We start from the raw sequence: 19857 nt of genomic DNA, 5'->3' as shown, positions 1-19857 counted from the left end.
GGGGCATAGATTCAAGGTAAGGGGCAGGAGGTTTAGAGGGGATTTGAGGAAGAACTTTTTCACCCAGAGGATGGTTGGAATCTGGAACTCACTGCCTGAAAGGGTGGTAGAGGCAGGAACCCTCACAACATTCAAGAAGCATTTGGATGACCACTTGAAACACCATAGCATACAAGGCTACGGACCAAGTGCTGGAAAATGGGATTAGAATACACAGGGCTTGATGGCCAGCGCGGACACGATGGGCCGAAGGGCCTCTTTCTGTGCTGTATAACTCTATGACTATTATTAAGGAAGCAGTAACAGGACATTTGGATAAGCATAATTTAATCGGACAGAGTCAGCATGGTTTTATAAAGGGGAAGTCATGTTTGACAAATTTGCTCGAATTCTTTGAGGATGTAACAAACAGGGTGGATAAAGGGGAACCAGTGGATGTAGTGTATTTGGACTTCCAAAAGGCATTTGACAAGGTGCCACACAAAAGATTACTGCACAAGATAAAAAATCATGGGATTGGGGGTAATATACTGGCATGGGTGGAAGATTGGCTATCTAACAGAAAACAGAGAGTTGGGTTAAATGGTTCATTCTCGGGTTGGCAATCAGTAACTAGTGGTGTTCCGCAGGGGACAGTGCTGGGACCCCAACTCTTTACAATCTATATTAACGATTTGGAGGAGGGGACCGAGTGCAACATATCCAAGTTTGCCGACGATACAAAGATGGGAGGGAAAGCAGTGAGTGAGGAGGACATAAAAAACCTGCAAAAGGACATAGACAGGCTAAGTGAGTGGGCAGAAATTTGGCAGATGGAATGTAATGTTGGAAAGTGTGAGGTTATGCACTTTGGCAGAAAAAATCAAAGAGCAAGTTATTATCTAAATGGAGAAAAACTGCAAAGCGCTACAGTACAAAGGGATCTGGGGGTCCTGGTGCATGAAACACAGGTTAGTATGCAGGTACAGCAGGTGATCAGGAAGGCCAATGGAATCTTGGCTTTTATTGCAAGGGGGATGGAGTATAAAAGCAGGGAAGTCTTGCTTCAGTTATACAGGGTACTGGTGAGGCCACACCTGGAATACTGCGTGCAGTTTTGGTTTCCATATTTAAGAAAAGATATACTTGCTCTCGAGGCAGTTCAGAGAAGGTTCACTCGGTTGATTCCGGAGATGAGGGGGTTGACTTATGAGGAAAGGTTGAGTAGGTTGGGACTCTACTCATTGGAGTTCAGAAGAATGAGAGGCGATCTTATCGAAACATATAAGATTGTGAGGGGGCTTGATCGGGTGGATGCGGGGAGAATGTTTCCACTGATGGGTGAGACTAGAACTAGGGGGCATAATCTAAGAATAAGGGGCTGCCATTTCAAAACTGAGATGAGGAGAAACTTCTTCACTCAGAGGGTGGTAAATCTATGGAATTTGCTACCTCAGATAGCTGTGGAAGCTGCGACATTAAATAAATTTAAAACGGACATAGACAGTTTCCTAACTGATAAGGGAATTAGGGGTTACGGGGAGCGGGCAGGGAAGTGGACGTGAGTCTAGGTTCGGATCAGCCATGATCCTATTGAATGGCGGAGCAGGCCCAAGGGGCCGTATGGCCTACTTCTGCTCCTACTTCTTATGTTCTTATGTTCTTTTTCTCTTCACATATCTATAAAAGCTTTTACAGTCAGTTATTATGTTCCCTGAAAGCTTACTCTCATATTCTATTTTCCCCTTCTTAATTAATCCCTTTGTCCTCCTTTGTTGAATCCTAAACTGCTCCCAATCCTCAGGTTTACTGCTTTTTCTGGCCAATTTATATGTCCTCTCCTTGGATCTTATGCTATCCCTGATTTCCCTTGTTAGCCACGGTTGAGTCACCTTTTTTGTTTTATTTTTATGCCAAACTGGGATGAACAAATTCTGTAGTTCATCCATACGGTCTTTGAATGTTTGCCATTGCCTATCCACCGTCAATCCTTTGAGTGACATTCCCCAATCAATCCTACCCAACTCGCTCCTCAGACCATCGTGGTTTCCTTTATTTAAATTTAGGACCCTAGTCTCTGAGTCAACAACTTCATTCTCCATCTTAATGAAGAATTCGATCATATTATGATCACTCCGACCCAAGGGGCCTCGTACAACAAGATTGCTAATTAATCCTTTCTCGTTACATAATACCCAGTCTAAGATGGCCTGATCTCTGGTTGGTTCCTCGACATATTGGTCCAGGAAACCATCCCGTAAACACTCCAGGAATTCCTCCTCCACAGTAGAGGACATGAGGGGGGGGGGGGCGGGGGGAGGGAGTCCCTTTAAATGTGGAGGGGGTGGGTGTCCCTTTAAATGTGGAGGGGGTGGGTGTCCCTTTAAATGTGGAGGGGGTGGGTGTCCCTTTAAATGTGGAGGGGGTGGGTGTCCCTTTAAATGTGGAGGGGGTGGGTGTCCCTTTAAATGTGGAGGGGGTGGGTGTCCCTTTAAATGTGGAGGGGGCGGGGCCGCGCATGCTCATTCGGCCCCCTCACCACAACACGAAGCTGCCAGTGCGCCTGCGCGGGGCCTCCGGGGAGCAGACGGAAGCCCGGGTCCGGGGGAGAGGCGGAATCAGCGGCCGGGTAAAGTAAAGTGTTGGGGAATCGATTTAAATCGAGGTGAGGGGGGGGGAGCGGAGAGCGAGATTATAAAGTAAAATATGAGAAAAACCAAACCTGAGACTCGGGCGGGCCGGATCGCCGCAGACGCCGAACGGAGCCAATTGAACCGCGCGGGATGGCTGAGTGAGCCAGAGCAATGTGATTCTGACTGACAGGAGCGCTGACCAATAGGAACAGGGCTGAGCTGGGAGGACTGAACTGGGCGGCCTGGTCCTCCAACCAATGGCGGCGCGGCAAGGGGGCGGGGCCTCCTCTCCAGCTCAGGTGCGCTGGGGCCGATTGTGACGCGCTGTCCCCAGGTGAGAGCAGCTCAGTCAGCACAGAGCTGGGGCTGGAATCTGGGAGAGGGGCCGCAGGCAGCGGGCCTGGCAAAGGGGCACAAGCTTCACAATACAAGCTTCTTTCAAATGCAAAATTGTTTCCTACAGACAGCCTGGGTCACTCTGCAAAAAAAACTAACAATTCATCATAACTCCCCTGCTTTAGGAGAGGCGTAGAGTGCAAAAGCAAGGACTACTTGCATGCCAAACGGAAGCAACATGTGAAAGGCAGAGCTAAGCGATCTCACAACCATCGGATCAAATCAAAGCTCTGCAGTCCTGCTACATCCAGTCGTGAGTGGTGGTGTACAATTAAACAGTTAACAGGAGGAGGAGGCTCCAAAAATATCCCCATCCTCAATGATGGTGGAGCCCAGCACGTGAGTGCAAAAGACAAGGCTGAAGCATTTGCAACTATCTTCAGCCAGAAGTGCCGAGTGGATGATCCATCTCGGCCTCCTCCTGAGGTCCCCAGCATCACAGATGCCAGTCTTCAGCCCATTCAATTCACTCCACGTGATGTCAAGAAACGGCTGAAGACACTGGATACTGCAAAGGCTATGGGCCCTGACAACATTCCGGCAATAGTACTGAAGACTTGTGCTCCAGAACTAGCTGCGCCCCTAGCCAAGCTGTTCCAACACTGGCATCTACCTGGCAATGTGGAAAATTGCCCAAGTATGTCCTGTCTACAAAAAGCAGGACAAATCCGACCCGGCCAATTATCGTCCCATCAGTCTACTCTCAATCATCAGCAAAGTGATGGAAGGTGTCGTCGACAGTGCTATCAAGCGGCACCTACTCAGCAATAACCTGCTAACTGACGCCCAGTTTGGGTTCCGCCAGGGCCACTCAGCTCCTGACCTCATTACAGCCTTGGTCCAAACATGGACAAAAGAGCTGAACTCAAGAGGTGAGGTGAGAGTGACTGCCCTTGACATCAAGGCAGCATTTGATCGAGTGTGGCATCAAGGAGCCCTAGCAAAACTGAAGTCAATGGGAATCAAGGGGAAAACTCTCCATTGGTTGGAATCATACCTAGCACAAAGGAAGTTGGCTGTGGTTGTTGGAGGTCATGCATCTCAATCACATGACATCACTGCAGGAGTTCCTCAGGGCAGTGTCCTAGGCCCAACCATCTTCAGCTGTTTCATCAATGACCTTCCCTCCATCATAAGGTCAGAAGTGGGGATGTTCGCTGATGATTGCACACTGTTCAGCACCATTCGAGACTCGTCAGATACTGACGCAGTCCGTGTCCATATGCAGCAAGACCTGGACAACATTCAGACTTGGGCTGACAAGTGGCAAGTGACATTCGCACCACACAAGTGCCAGGCAATGACCATCTCCAACAAGCGAGACTAACCATCTCCCCTTGACATTCAATGGCATTACCATCGCTGAATCCCCTACTATCAACATCCTGGGGGTTACCATTGATCAGAAACTGAACTGGACCAGCCATATAAATACTGTGGCTACAAGGGCAGGCCAGAGGCTGGGAATTCTGCAGCGAGTGTCTCACCTCCTGACTCCCCAAAGCCTTTCCACCATCTACAAGGCACAAGTCAGGAGTGTGATGGAATACTCTCCACTTGCCTGGTTGAATGCAGCTCCAACAACACTCAAGAAGCTCGACACCATTCAGGATAAAGCAGCCCGCTTGATTGGCACTCCATCCACCACCTTCAACATTCACTCCCTCCACCACCGGCGCACTGTGGCTGCAGTGTGTACCATCTACAAGATGCACTGCAGCAACTCGCCAAAGCTCCTTTAACAGCACCTTCCAAACTCGCGACCTCTACCACTTCGAAGGACAAGGGCAGCAGACACATGGGAACATCACCACCTACAAGTTCCCCTCCAAGCCACACACCATCCTAACTTGGACCTGTATCGCCGTTCCTTCACTGTCGCTGGGCCAAAATCCTGGAACTCCCTTCCTAACAGCATTGTGGGTGTACCTACACCATATGGACTGCAGCGGTTCAAGAAGGCGGCTCACCACCATCTTCTCAAGGGCAATTAGGGATGGGCACCAAATGCAGGCCTAGCCAGCGACGCCCACATCCCATCAATGAATTTAAAAAAAAGATTGGGTCGATTGGACTTGTACTCACTGGAGTTTAGAAGAATGAGAGGTGATCTCATTGAAACTTATAAAATTCTAACAGGACTAGACAGACTAGATGCAGGAAGGATGTTCCCGATGGCTGGGGAGTCCAGAACCAGGGGACACAGTCTAAGGATAAAGGGTAGGCCATTTAGGACAGAAATGAGGAGGAATTTCTTCACCCAGAGAGTGGTGAACCTGTGGAATTCTCTACCACAGAAGGCGGTGGAGGCCAGTTCATTAAATATATTCAAGAGGGAGTTGGATATATTTCTTAAGGCTAAAGGGATCAAGGGGTATGGGGAGAAAGCAGGGACCGGGTACTGAATTTGGATGATCAGCCATGATCGCATTGAATGGCGGAGCAGGCTCGAGGGGCCGAATGGCCTACTCCTGCTCCTATCTTCTATGTTTCTATGTAGTGAATTCCACAGGTTCACCACTACTCTGGGTGAAGAAATTCCTCCTCATCTCTGTCCTAAATGGCTTACTCCTTATCCTTAGACTGTGACCCCTGGTTCTGCACTCCCCCGCCATCGGGAACATCCTTCCTGCATCTAGTCTGTCTAGTCCTGTTAGAATTTCATAAGTTTCAATGAGATCCCCTCTCATTCTTCTAAACTCCAGCGAGTATAAGCCCAATCAACCCAATCTCTCCTCATACATCATTCCTGCCATCCCAGGTGTCAGCCTGGTGAATCTTCGCTGCACTCCCTCCATGGCAAGAACATCCTTCCTCAGATAAGGCGACCAAAACGGCACACAATACTCAAGATGTGGTCTCACCAAGGCCCTGTACAGCTGCAGCAAGACATCCTTGTTCCTGTACTCAAACCCTCTCGCTACAAAGGCCAACATACCATTTGCCTTCTTAACTGCCTGCTGCACCTGCATGCTTACCTTCAGCGACTGGTACACAAGGACACCCAGGTCTCATTGCACTTCCCCTTCTCCAAATCTATTGCTATTCAGATAATAATCTGCCTTCCTGTTTTTGCCACCAAAGTGGATAACCTCGCATTTATCCACATTATACTTCATCTGCCATGCTTCTGCCCAATCACCCAACCTGTCCAAATCATACTGGAGCTTCTCAGCATCCTCCTCACAGCACATCACTCTCTGGGTGAAGAAATTCCTTCTCGTCTCTGTCCTAAATGGCTTACCCCTTATCCTTAGACTGTGAGCCCTGGTTTTGGACTCCCCGACCATCGAGATCCCCTCGTGCTGTCGACTGACCGCGGCGTGTCAGCCAATGAGGTGCAGGAATGGGCGGGACCAGGGGCCAGGACTGACAGCAAGCAGGAACTAACTCAATTAAATACCTGCAGCCCAAAAAATAACTTTTATTTCGTCAGCCAAAAAACAGCAAAGCAAATAAGGTTTGCTGAGTCTGCAAAGCCTATTTTAAAGAATTCTCGAGCGATATCGCAGGGATCGGTGCTAGGACCCCAGCTATTCACAATATATATATATAAATGATTAGACGAGGGAACTAGATGTAATATCTCCAAGTTTGCAGACAACACAAAGCTGGGTGGGCGTGTGTGTTGGCCTTCGTAGCGAGAGGGTTCGAGTACAGGAGCAGGGATGTCTTGCTGCAGTTGTACAGGGCCTTGGTGAGACCACACCTTGAGTATTGTGTGCAGTTTTGGTCGCCTTATCTGAGGAAGGATGTTCTTGCCATGGAGAGAGTGCAGCGAAGATTCACCAGGCTGATACCTGGGATGGCAGGAATGACGTATGAGAGATTGGGTCGATTGGGCTTATATTCGCTGGAGTTTAGAAGAATGAGAGGGGATCTTACTGAAACTTATAAAATTCTAACAGGACTGGACAGACTAGATGCAGGAAGGATGTTCCCGATGGTCGGGGGAGTCCAGAACCAGGGGTCACAGTCTAAGGATAAGGGGTAAGCCATTTAGGACTGAGATGAGGAGGAATTTCTTCACCCAGAGAGTGGTGAACCTGTGGAATTCTCTGCCACAGAGGGCAGTGGAGGCCAATTCATTAAATATATTCAAGAAGGAGTTGGATATATTTCTTAAGGCTAAAGGGATCAAGGGATTTGGGGAGACGGCAGGGACAGGGTACTGAATTTGGATGATCAGCCATGATCTCATTAAAGGGCTGAATGGCCGACTCCTGTTCCAATCTTCTATGTTTCTATGTTTTTATGATCACTCCCCCCACAATGCTCTCCCACTGATACCCCTTCCACCTGCCCGGCTAAGGTTAAGGGGAGATCTGATAGAGGGGGTCAAAACCATGAAGGGTTTGGATCGAGTAAATAAGGAGAAACTGTTTCCAGTGGCTGGAGGGTCGGTAACCAGAGGACACAGATTTCAGGCAAAAGAACCAGAGGCGACATGAGGAAACAGATTGTAAACACAGCCAGTTATGATCTGGAATGCGCTGCCTGGAAGGGCGGTGGAAGCAGATTCAATAGTAACTTTCAAAAGAGAAGTGGGTAAATACTTGAAGGGGAGACATTTACAGGGCGAGGGGGAAAGAGCAGGAGGGAGTGGGACTAATCGGAGCTCGACCAAAGAGCCGGCACAGGCACGGTGGGCCGAATGGCCTCCTTCTGTGCTGTTTCATTCGATGGTTCCGTCCCCACAATGAGACCTTCTCAGCCCCGGTGTCCTCCTGGTGGGTGGTGAATCTTTGGAATTCTCTGCCCCAGAGGGCTGTGGAGGCTCAGTCATTGAGTATAATCAAGGCTGAGACAGATAGATTTTTGGACTCATGGGGAAATCGAGGGATATGGGGATCGGGCGGGAAGGTGGAGATGAGGTAGAAGATCAGCCATGATCTTATTGAATGGCGGAGCAGGCTCAAAGGGCTGAATGGCCTGCTCCTGCTTCTTATAGAGTTATACAGCACAGAAAGAGGCCCTTCGGCCCATCGCGTCTGTGCCGGCCATCAAGCCCTGTCTATTCTAATCCCATTTTCCAGCACTGGGTCCGTAGCCTTCTATGCTATGGCGGTTCAAGTGCTCATCTAAATGCTTCTTGAATGTTGTGAGGGTTCCTGCCTCTACCACCCTTTCAGGCAGTGAGTCCCAGATTCCAACCACCCTCTGGGTGAAAAAGTTTTTCCTCAAATCCCCTCTAAACCTCCTGCCCCTTATCTTGAAACTATCCCCCTGGTTATTGACCCCTCTACTAAGGGGAAAAGTTCCTTTCTATTTACCCTATCTATGCCCCTCATAATTTTGTACACCTCAATCAGGTCCCCCCTCAGCCTTCTCTGCTCCAAGTAAAACAACCCCAGCCTGTCCAGTCTTTCTTCATAGCTGAAGCGCTCCAGCCCAGGTAACATCCTGGTGAATCTCCTCTGCACCCTCTCCAATGTAATCATATCCTTCCTATAGTGTGGCGACCAGAACTGCACACAGTATTCAAGCTGTGGCCTAACTAGCATTTTGTACAGCTCCATCATAACCTCCCTGCTCTTATATTCTATGCCTCGGCTAATGAAGGCAAGTATCCCATATGCCTTTTTAACCACCTTATCCACCTATTGTGCTGCCTTCAGGGATCTATGTACATGCACACCAAGGTCCCTCTAATCCTCTGTCTTTCCTAGGGTCTTACCATTCATTGTGTATTCCCTTGCCTTGTTAGTCCCTCCAAAATGCATCACCTCACTTTTCAGGGTTAAATTCCATTTGTCACTGTTCTGCCCATCTGACCAACCCATCAATATCGTCCTGCAGACTGAGGCTACCCTCTTCGCTATGTACCACCCCACCAATTTTCGTGTCATCTGCAAACTTACTGATCATACCTTTTACATTCACATCCAAATCATTAATGTAGACCACAAACAGCAAGGGACCCAGCACCGATCCCTGCGGTACCCCACTGGACACAGGCTTCCAGTCACAAAAACAACCTTCGACCATCACCCTCTGCCTTCTGCCACTAAGCCAGTTTTGGATCCAATGTGCCAAGGCACCCTGGATCCCATGGGCTCTTACCTTCTTGACCAGTCTCCTGTGTGGGACTTTATCGAAAGCCTTACTAAAATCCATGTATACCACATCCACTGCACTACCCTCATCCACACACCTAGTCACCCCCTCGAAAAATTCAATCAAATTGGTTAGACATGATCTTCCCTTGACAAAGCCATGCTGACTATCCCTGATTAATCCTTGCCTCTCCAAGTGGAGACTAATTCTGTCCCTCAGAATTTTTTCTAATAATTTCCCAACCATTGATGTTAGGCTCACTGGCCTGTAATTCCCTGGTTTATCCCTACTACCCTTCTTGAATAATGGTACTACGTTAGCTGTTCTCCAGTCCTCTGGCTCATCCCCTGTGGCCAGAGAGGTTTTGAAAATTTGTGTCAGAGCCCCTGCAATCTCCTTTGCCTCACACAGCAGCCTGGGATACATTTCATCCGGGCCTGGGGATTTATCCAGTTTAAAGCCTGCTAAAACCGCTAGTACCTCCTCCCTCTCGATGCTAATATGTTCAAGTATATCACAGTCCCCCTGCCCGATTACTATGTCTACATCGTCCTTCTCCATAGTGAACACAGATGCAAAAAATTCATTTAAAACCCCACCTACATCTTCTGGCTCCACAGATTGCCACTTTGGTCCCTAATGGGCCCTACTCTTTCCCTAGTTATCCTCTTGCCCTTAATATACTTATAAAATGCCTTAGGATTTTTCTTTATTTTGCTTGCCAGTGTTATTTCATGGCCCCTCCTCGCTCTCCTAATTTCTTTTTTTAAGTATTCCCCCTGCACTTTTTAAACTCCTCTAGGGCTTCTTCCGTCTTTAGTCTTTTGTAACTGCCAAAAGCCCCCCTTTTTTTCCAAATCCATTCTCGTATATCCCTTGACATCCAATGTTCCCTGGGCTTGTTGGTCCCACCCTTGACCTTTACGGGAACATGTTGCCATTGTATTCTCTCAATTTCCTTTCTGAAAGACTCCCAGTGCTCTGATGTGGATTTTCCTACAAGTAGCTGATCCCAGTCCACTTTGGCCAGATCCTGCCTTATCATATTAAAATCGGCCTTCCCCCAATTTAGAACCTGTATTTCCGGTCCATCTCTGTCCTTTTCCATGACTACCTTAAATCTCACCGAATTATGGTCACTGTCACCAAAGTGCTCACCTACTAACACTTCTACCACTTGCCCGGCCACATTCCCTAGAATTAGGTCCAGTACCGCCCCCTCTCTTGTAGGACTTTCTACATGTTGGCTCAAAAAGCTCTCCTGGATGCACTTTAAGAATTCTGCACCCTCTAAGCCTTTCACACTCTGACTATCCCAGTTAATATTGGGGAAGTTGAAATCCCCCACTATTATTACCCTATTATTTGCACATTTCTCTGAGATTTGCCTACATATCTGTTCCTCTATCTCCCCCTGACTGTTTGGGGGCCTATAGTACACTCCCAGCAAAGTGCTTGCCCCCTTTTTGTTTTTATGATCTTAAGAAAGCTGTTTGCTATAGCCTGCTGCCCCACGACAAATACACAGAGGATTTCAGTTACGTGGAGAGGCTGGAGAAGCTGGGATTGTTCTCCTTGGAGCAGAGAAGGTGCAGTGGAGATTTAATAGAGGTGTTCAAAACATGAAGGGTTTTGATAGAGTAAATAGGAGCATGGGAACAGGAGGAGGCCATTCAGCCCCTCCAGCCTGTTCCGCCATTCAATGAGATCATGGCCGATCTGTGTCTTAACTCCACCCACCTGCCTTGGCTCCATATCCCTTTGCTCCCTTGTCTAGCAAAAATCTATCGCTCTGGGATTTAAAATGATTAATTGAGCTGGCATCGGCTGCTTCCTGTGGGAGAGGGTTCCACACTTCTACCACCCTTTGTGTGAAGAAGTGTTTCCCAACTTCTCTCCTGAATGGCCTGGCTCTGATTTTAAGGTGATGTCCCCTTGTCCTCGACTGCCCCACTGGCGGAAAAAGTTTCTATCTACTCTCCCAATTCCTTTCAAAATCCTAAAATCCTCAATCACTCCTTAACCTTCTAGATTCCAGGGAACACATGCCTAGTTTATGTAATCTCTCCCTCATAATCTAACCCTTGGAGCCCGGGTAACATTCTGGTGAATCTGTGCTGCACTCCTTCCAAGGTCAGTATATCCTTTCTGAGGTGCGGTGCCCAGAATTGGACACAGTGCTCCAGGGAGTTCCTGGGAGTTAATGTGCGTAGGTCCCTGAACGTGGCGGGACATATTGAGAGTGGTTAACAAAGCATATGGGATCTTGGGCTCCATAAATAGAGGTATTGAGTACAAAAGTTGAGAAGTTATGCTGAACCTTTATAAAGCGCTGGTTAGGCCACAACTGGAGTATTGCGTCCAGTTCTGGTCACCACACTTTAGGAAGGATGTGAAGGCCCTTGAGAGGGTGCAGAGGAGATTTACCAGAATGGTTCTGGGGATGGGGGATCTTAGCTACAAGGACAGGTTGGAGAAGCTGGATTTGTTTTCATTAGAGCAAAGGAGGTTGGGGGCTGATTTGATAGAGGTGTACAAGATTATGGCTGGTTTGGATAGGCTGGACGGGGAAAGGCTGTGCCCACTAGTTGATGGTACAAGGACTAGGGGACACAGATTTAAGGTTTTGGGCAAGAGATACAGGGGGGGTGTGAGGAAAAACTTTTTTACGCAGCGAGTGGTGAGGACCTGGAACTCGCTGCCGACGGAAGTGGTGGAAGCGGAGACACTCAATGTTTTCAAGGGGAGACTGGATAGGCACTTGAGGGAAATAAACTTACAGGGCTACGGGGATAGAGCGGGGGAGTGGGACTGACTGGATTGCTCTACAGAGAGCCGGCTCGGACTCGATGGGCCGAATGGCCTCCTTCTGTGCCGTTATGACTCTCTGGGGTCTAACCAGGGCTTTGTATAGCTGTAGCTTATAAGGAGAAACTGTTTCCAGTGGCAGGAGGGTCGGTAACCAGAGGACACAGATATAAGGTCATTGACAAAAGAACCAGAGGCGAGGTGAGGAGAATTTTATTGACGCAGCGAGTTGTTGTGATCTGGAATGCGCTGCCTGAAAGGGCGGTGGAAGCAGAGTCAATAATAACCTTCACTGGGGAATTGGATAAATACTTGAAGGGGAAACATTTTCAGGGCTATGGGGAAAGAGCAGGGGGAGTGGGACTAAATGGAGAGCTCTTTCAAAGAGCCGGCACAGGCACGATGGGCTGAATGGCCTCCTTCTGTGCTGTATGATTCTAGGAGCCATTCCTAGAGTGGAGTGGTGCCCGCAGGGATCGCTTGGCAGGAAATTGGGAGGAGGTGGTGCACACGCAGACAGCACCTGATTTCGAGACGCTGTCCTTTTAAAATTGGTCCTCCACAGGCAAGGAGGGACTCGGTCCCTTTAATGAAAATCACATTGAAAAGGAGAGTCCCTGTCCCTTTAAGAGCCCTCCACCCACCATTCCCACCTTTTTCGTAAAGTCTTTGAAATTAATAAAAGTTCATGCAGAAAAAATGTGAGTGTGTGTCTGACTGTATTTTAGTGAGTATCTGTGTCTGTGTGTCTGTCTGACTGTATGTGTGTGTGTGTCTGACTATATTTTAGTGAGTATCTGTGTCTGTGTGTCTGTCTGACTGTATGTGTGTGTGTCTGTGTAGAATAGCATCATAGAATGATACAGCACAGGAGGCCGCCATTCGGCCCATCGTGCCTGTGCCGGCTCTTTGAAAGAGCGATCCAATTAATCCCACTCCCCCTGCTCTTTCCCCAAAGCCCTGTAAATGTTTTCCCTTCAAGTATTTACCTCAATCTCTTTTGAATTATAATATCGAATCTGCTTCCACCGCCCTTTCAGGCAGCGCATTCCAGATCACAACAACTTGGTGTAAAAATCTGTTTCCTCATGTCACCTCTGGTTCTTTTGCCAATCGCCTTAAATCTGGTTTCTCTCCCTTCAGCCATTGGAAACGGTTTCTCCTTATTTACTCTCTCAAAATCCATCCTGATTTTGAACAACTCTATCAAATCTCCTCTTAATCTTCTTTGCTTAAGGAGAACAACCCCAGCTTCTCCCGTCTCTCCACGTAACTTAAGTCCCTCATCCCTGGTCCCATTCTAGTAAATTTCTTCTGCACCCTCTCTAAGGCCTTGACATCCTTCCTAAAGTGTGGTGCCCAGCGGAAGCCTAGCCAGTGTTTTATAAAGGCTTAGCATAACCTGCTTGCTTTTGTACTCTATTCCTCTATTAATAAAGTCAAGGATCCTGTTTGCTTTTTTAACAGCCTTCTCAACTTGTCTTGCCACCTTCTAAGATTTGTGTACATACACCCCGAGGCCTCTCTGTTCCTGCACCCTCTTTAAAACTGGACCATTTAGTTTATATTGCCTCTCCTCATTCTTCCTACCAAAATGAATCACTTCACACTTCTCTACATTAAATTTAATCTGCCACGTTTCTGCCCATTTCACCAGTCTGGCTACATCCTCCTGAAGTCTGTTACTATCCTCATTGTTTGCTACATTTCTGAGTTTCATGTCATCTGTAAATTTTGAAATTTTGCCCTGGATCCCCAAGTCCAGGTCATTGATATATATCAAAAAAAGCAGTGGTCCGAATCAATATTCACGTTAAGTTGCGCGGCCACGCAGCGGTCTGGAGGTCCCGCGCAGCCGACTCACCGCCCTATAAATGGAATAAACGCGCATGTGCGGAAATTTGAATGGGCCGCGCAGCCCGTTAAAGGGGCCACGCACCTCAAAAAAAAAGAGGGAACATTGATCCTAATACCGACCCCTGGGGAACATCACTGTTTACCTCCCTCCAGTCTGAAAAGAAACCGTTCACCACTACTCTCTGCTTTCTGTCCCTTGGCAGAAAATTGGGAGGGGGCGAGAGCAAACAGCACCTGATTTCTCACCAAGCACTCAGGGGAGCAGGGGATTAGCCCTACTTTAAATGTCAGTCTCTTACATATACATTATAAAAAGGGAGACGCTGTCCCTTTAAAATCAATCATCCACGGGGACGCAGCCCCTTTAATGAAAATCTCATAGAGAGTGCCTGTCCCTTTAAGAGAAACATCCACCACTCCCATATTTCTCTTATAGTGTTTGAAATTAATAATTAAAAATGCTGAAAATTAATATTAAGAAAATTAATTCAGTGAGAAGAAATATTTTTACTCACAAGTATTTTCTCCAGAGGGTTTCTTGTTTCTGTTTCATCAATTTGAAAACGAACTGCTTTTTAAAAAACAAATACCTTATTAAAAACAAACTTAAGTCTGAGCTGTAAAATGTGAAAGGAAGATTAAAAATAAACTTTCCCAGGCTCACAGATCCTGACCAGGCCCCTTTTCAAAATGGCGGCGGGCCGATCCATCCAATGAGCCGGTTCCAGGTCCCGCCTCCTCCTTCGCCCCAATTGGTTGGAGGACCAAAGCCCCTCGGTTGGTCCTCCAGGCTCAGCCTCCCCTTGCTCATTGGTGGAGAGCTCAGTGTCAGTCAGTGCACGCCGGCGACGTCGCAGGGTGGGCAGTTGGAGGAGGCGGGAAATTAAATTAATTTAAATTAAATCTCCCGTCAGCCTCCTCTGTCCCAATCAGCCGGCGCAAGTCCCGCCCTCAGGCTCCCCGATTGGTTGGAGGACCTGCCGCTGGCTCGCTCCTCCAGCCTCGCCCCGCTCACTCCCTATTGGTCGGAAGCTCCCATCAATCAGGCCCTGGGCCCGGGTCACGTGTCCCTGGAGCGTGCTCCGCCAAACTGAAGAAGCTCCACTCGGGGCCCGGATCCGCAGACTCTCAGGTTTGGATTCCCCTTTATTCTCTCCCCGCCTCTGATCTCAATCGGATCTGGGGGAAAACTCACTTTCCCTCACTGATTGCGGCTCTTAACCAACACCGACTTTACAAAGAAAGCCTCGCGCGGCAGCCTGGAGCTCGGGCCCAGCGCGCAGGCGCAGGGGAGGATGATTGACAGGGGCCCAGGGTGTGTGCTGAGCATGCGCGGTGCGGGCCGGGCGCCTGTGGAGCAGGAGTGGGCGGGGCCATGGGATGCATGCGCGGGGTCAATCACAACTCAGCGCGGCGGCCGGAGCGCTTTCTGGAGCGCCGGGGCTTGTGGGGATTGCAGCTGCCATTACTGTTGATTCTTTCAATGAACTTATGCAGCAGCTGGGGCCTGAAAATCAGCTTCACTGCCCCCCTGGACTGGGAAAGGGGGACATGAGACAACATTCTCCCTCTTGCCCCTTTTCTCAACTCCTTTTACCAGGTTTTAGAAGTGGAGCATTTACACACAGGAAGCTCAGAACAAACATCACGTCAAGATCTGACAGTGTCGCTCGATTCATCAGGACCTTAATATCATCGGCCTTTGCACATGGAAGGGGAGAGCAGCGATCGCAGTGCGGACAAACCACACACGTGTTCCGTGTGTGGACTCGGATTCAGCCGATTGCCTGACCTGGCGAGACATATGCACCGTCACACCGGGGAGAAACCGGGTAAAGGTGGGGACGGCAGGAAGGGATTCAGTTCCCCGTCTACATCAGAAGTTCGTCTGCACAGTCACCCTGGGGTCAGTCCATTCACCTGCTCCGTGTGTGGGAAGGGATTCATTTGCACATCCCACCTGCTGAGACACCAACTTGCCCACACTGATGAGAGGCGGTTTCAACGTTCCAACTGTGGGAAGACATTTAAAAGCTCCACGAATCTGACAACACACCAGCGGTCTCACACTGGTGAGAGACCATTCACCTGCTCTGTGTGTGGGAAGGGTTTCACTGTGTCATCCAAACTACAGACACACCAGTGAGTTCATACTGAGGAGAGGCCATTTCCCTGCTCCATGTGTGGAAAGGGATTCACTGATTCATCTACCCTGCTGACACACCAGCTTGTTCACACTGATGAGAGAGCATTTAAATGTTCTGTCTGTCAGAAGAGCTTTAAATGCTCCAGGGACCTGAAGCAACATCAGCTTGTTCACACTGATGAGAGAGCGTTTACATGTTCTGACTGTGGGAAGAGCTTTAAAAACTCCAATAACCTGCTGAGACACCAGCTTGTCCACACTGATGAGAGGCCGTTTCAATGTTCCAACTGTGGGAAGAGCTTTAAAAGCTCCGGGGATCTGAAGGAACACCAGCTTGTTCACACTGATGAGAGACCGTTTACATGTTCTGATTGTGGGAAGAGCTTCAAATACTCCAGGGATCTGAAGCAACACCAGCTTGTTCACACTGATGAGAGACCATTTACATGTTCCGACTGTGGGAAGAGCTTTAAAAGCTCCGGGAGTCTGAAGGAACACCAGCTTGTTCACACTGATGAGAGACCGTTCACATGTTCCGACTGTGGTAAGAGCTTTAAAAGCTCCAAAGACCTGCTGAGACACCAGCGAGTTCACACCGATGAGAGACCCTTTAAATGTTCTGACTGTGGGAAGAGCTTTAAAAGCTCCGGGGTTCTGACCAGACACCAGCGAGTTCACACTGGGGAGAGGCAATTTCCCTGCTCCGTGTGTGGAAAGGGATTCACTGATTCATCTACCCTGCTGAGACACCAGCTTTTTCACACTGATGAGAGAGCATTTAAATGTTCTGTCTGTCAGAAGAGCTTTATATGCACCAGGGACCTAAAGCAACACCAGCTTGTTCACACCGATGAGAGAGCATTTACATGTCCTGACTGTGGGAAGAGCTTTAAATACTCCAATAAACTGCTGAGACACCAGCTTGTCCACACTGATGAGAGACCCTTTAAATGTTCTGACTGTGGGAAGAGCTTTAAAAGCTCTGGGGAACTGAAGCAACACCAGCGAGTTCACACTGATGAGAGACCCTTTAAATGTTCTGACTGTGGGAAGAGCTTTAAATACTCCAATCACCTGCTGGGACACCAGCTTGTCCACACCGATGAGAGACCCTTTAAATGTTCTGACTGTGGGAAGAGCTTTAAAAGATCCGTGTCTCTGACCACACACCAGCGAGTTCACACTGATGAGAGACCCTTTAAATGTTCTGACTGTGGGAAGAGCTTTAAAAGCTCTGGGGAACTGAAGCAACACCAGCGAGTTTACACTGATGAAAGACCCTTTACATGTTCTGACTGTGGGAAGAGTTTTAAATACTCCAATAAACTGCTGGCACACCAGCTTGTTCACACTGATGAGCGAGCGTTTACATGTTCTGACTGTGGGAAGAGCTTTAAACACTCCAATAACCTTCTGAGACACCAGCGAGTTCACACTGTTGTGTAGCGCAGGGCCCTGTAGACAGCTGGGATGACATGAACGTGGAACGGATGAATGTTTTATAAATTCCTGTACTGCTGTTTAATCTTTCAAACTGTTGTGCTGATGATTCCCTTGATTTGACTGTTCATGTTATTTTTTTCCCTTATCACAGGCAATTGCCTATTAAAAGTCAACCATATGCCCCCTTTTTAAAGGGGCTCAATCAATAAAACCTGTAACATAACAAAAAAAAGTTTAAAGGGAATTTAACAAATTAAATTAAAATTCTATTTTTGGTGGTGATGATGCACGCCAGTCCCTCCGGTACCCACCGGTCGCGGAGGGCCTCGAGCGTGCCGGTGGACTGTTCATGTTATCACATAGAATAGGTCGACAAGTGAAGGCACAATGTCTGGGTGTGAATCTAATAATAACCTCACGGACTGTATATGTGTGATACCCAGACGGGCTTGTGGTTATGGTCTGGTCACAGATGGACTAAATCCCCTTTACTCACCTCTACAACAGGTGATGGAGATTCACAATCTGCACAGGGTGGGGAAGGAACCTCGGAACAGGACGGGGCCATTCAGCCCCTCGAGCCTATTCCACCATTCAATCAGATCACGGCTAATCCGTATCTCACTCCATCTACCCGCCTTGGTTCCGTAAGCCTCACCACCCATACCCAACAAATTCTATCATTCTCCATTTTGATATTTTCAGTTGACCCCCAGCCTCAACAGCTTTTAGTGGGAGTGTGATCCAGATTTCCACTACCCTGTGTGTGAAGAAGTGCTTCTTGACATCACCCCTGAACGGTCGAGCTCTAATTTTAAGGTTCTGCCCCCTTGTTCCGGATTCCCCACAGCTCCACCAGAGGAAATAGTTTCTCTCTCGACCCTATCAAATCCTTTAGTCATCGTAAACACCACAATTAGATCACTCCTTAATCTCCTATACTCGAGGGAATACCAGCCCAGTCTGTGCAACCTGTCCTCATAATTTAACCCTGTCAGCTCCGGTATCATTCTGGTGAATCTGTGCTGTGTCCCTCCAAGGCCAGTGTATCCTTCCTGAGGGGCGGGGCCCAGAACGGAACAGGAGGGCAACAGAAAATGCTGGAAATACTCAGCAGGCCAGGCAGCATCCGTGGAGAGAGAAACAGAGTTAACGTTTCAGGTCTGGGACTCTTCAACAGAACTGGAAAAAGCTGGAGATGTAACAGATATTAAGCAGGTGCAGAGACGGGGTGGGGAGGGGGGGGTTTAGGAGGGGAGGAAGGAGTAGAAAGAATATCCTGTACTTTTGTAAGAGGCAGGAAAGATAAAATGTTGCAAATGGGAATGGCAAAAATCATACTGCATGAAAAATGGGGGCAGGGATAATTATCTGAAATTGTTGAACGTGATGTTGAGTCCGGCAGGCTGTAATTATCCCTGCCCCCATTTTTTCATGCAGTATGATTTTTGCCATTCCCATTTGCAACATTTTATCTTTCCTGCCTCTTACAAAAGTACAGGATATTCTTTCAATTCCTTCAACCCCTCCTAACGCCCCCCCCCCCCCCCCGTCACTGCACCTGCTTAATATCTGTTACATCTCCAGCTTTTTCCAGTTCTAATGAAGGGTCCCAGACCTGAAACGTTAACTCTGTTTCTCTCTCCACGTTTGCTGCCTGGCCTGCTGAGTATTTCCAGCATTTTCTGTCGTTATTTCAGATTTCCAGCATCCGCAGTATTTTGCTATTATAGACATGTCGGAAGCACTGGTATGGAAGGTGGCATCGTCAGAACAGACACAGCGGAGACGGAGAAGCTGATTTTCAGGCTCCTGTTGCTGCACAGGTTGGTTGAAAGAATCAACAGTAATGGCGGCTGCAATCCCCACAAGCCCCCGCGCTCCAGAAAGCACTCTGGCCGCCGCGCTGAGTTGTGGCTGACACCGCGCATGCGCCCCATGGCCCCGCCCTCTCCTGCTCCACAGGTGCCCGGCCCGCACCGCACATGCTCAGCACACACCCGGGGCCCCTGTCAATCATCCTCGCCTGCGCGCTGGGCCCCTGAGCTCCAGGCTGCTGCGCGGGGCTTTCTTCGTAAAGTCGGTGTTGGTGAAGAGCCGCAATCGGTGAGGGAAAGTGAGTTTTCCCCCAGATCCGATTGAGATCAGAGGAGGGGAGAGAATAAAGGGGAATCTAAACCTGAGAGTCCGCAGATCCGGGCCCCGAGCAGAGCTTCTTCAATTTGGTGGAGCGCACTCCAGTGACACGTGGCCCAGGGCCTGATTGACAGGAGCTTCCGACCAATAGGGAGTGAGTGGGGCGGGGCTGGAGGAGCAAGCCGGCGGCGGGTCCTCCAACCAATCGGGGAGCCCGAGGGGCGGGACTTGCGCTGGCTGATTGTCTGACCCGCAGGGCAGCGAGTTTCTCCAGTCCCTTGTTCAGGGCCCGGGGAGGCTGTGGGCCTTTATTCCCCTCATTGGACACAAGGCTCTTTGGCTCACAACACACTGGCTCAGATTGCAATACAGACTTTTTAAATTCATGAATCAAAGGGACAG

General features: G+C 48.7%; 1 pseudogene; it reads left to right on the top strand.

Moving 5' to 3' along the window:
• The first annotated feature begins 15438 nt into the window (after window positions 1-15438).
• LOC147084045 (uncharacterized) lies at window positions 15439-17322 on the top strand (annotated as a pseudogene).
• Window positions 17323-19857: the final 2535 nt, after the last annotated feature.

The sequence above is a fragment of the Somniosus microcephalus genome, unplaced genomic scaffold (genome assembly GCF_052327205.1).
Source record: "Somniosus microcephalus isolate GS21.2 unplaced genomic scaffold, FLI_Smic_1.0 scaffold4, whole genome shotgun sequence".
Classification (NCBI taxonomy): Eukaryota; Metazoa; Chordata; class Chondrichthyes; order Squaliformes; family Somniosidae; genus Somniosus; species Somniosus microcephalus.
The sequence above is the reverse complement of the archived record's forward strand: the minus strand, read 5'-3'. Positions and strand labels throughout refer to the sequence as shown.